This window comes from Trichechus manatus, unplaced genomic scaffold (assembly GCF_000243295.1).
Source record: "Trichechus manatus latirostris isolate Lorelei unplaced genomic scaffold, TriManLat1.0 scaffold00196, whole genome shotgun sequence".
NCBI lineage: Eukaryota > Metazoa > Chordata > Mammalia > Sirenia > Trichechidae > Trichechus > Trichechus manatus.
In genome coordinates this window covers 413,018-413,740 of record NW_004444132.1, presented here as the reverse complement: position 1 = coordinate 413,740, position 723 = coordinate 413,018, and positions in this window count along the sequence as shown.

Sequence of the window (723 nt, the reverse complement as noted above, 5' to 3'; positions counted from 1 at the left end):
ATAATAAATCATAATTAAAATAATGAATTCTCTTCCAAACACTGTTCTAAGCACTTTGTATAGATTATTTCAGATCTTCAAATTTTCTTAAACCAAAAAACCAAACCTATTGCCATTGAGTTGATTGTGACTCATAGTGACCCTATAGGACAGAGTAGAACTGCCCCATAGACTCTGGTGGAGCGCCTGGTGGAGTCAAAGTGCACTTAACCACTACACCACCAAACTTTCCTCAAATTTCCTTAGGATATAGTATATTCTGTGTAATATTATGTATAAATTAATAATAATATATTCTATGTAAATAAGTAATCATAAACATAGAGAGATTTTTTAGGAAAAAATAAGTAAATTTTAATTACTCAATTATGTAACCCCAGTCTGCAGGTAGTAATGATGTCACATTAACATAAATTCTCAGAGTTTACATGCTTATTAATTGGTACTTGTAAATAGGATCTCAATAAACCCAATATCTCATTGTCGTAGTTGACCTTGGCGTAAAGAGACATTGTTAAACGTATGTTTGGAAAAATAGCCACTCAGGTGAGGTCTCTGAGTGAGGGTGTTGTGGTGGTGATGCTAGTGATACAGCACATTGTTGTTGTTAGGTATCGTCTAGCCAGGTGGCACTATGCATATCATCAGATAGTGACTCCCACTATATAAGTGAATACAATCAGGAGAGGGGAAACAATTAAGTATAGATAGTAATAGTTTTGC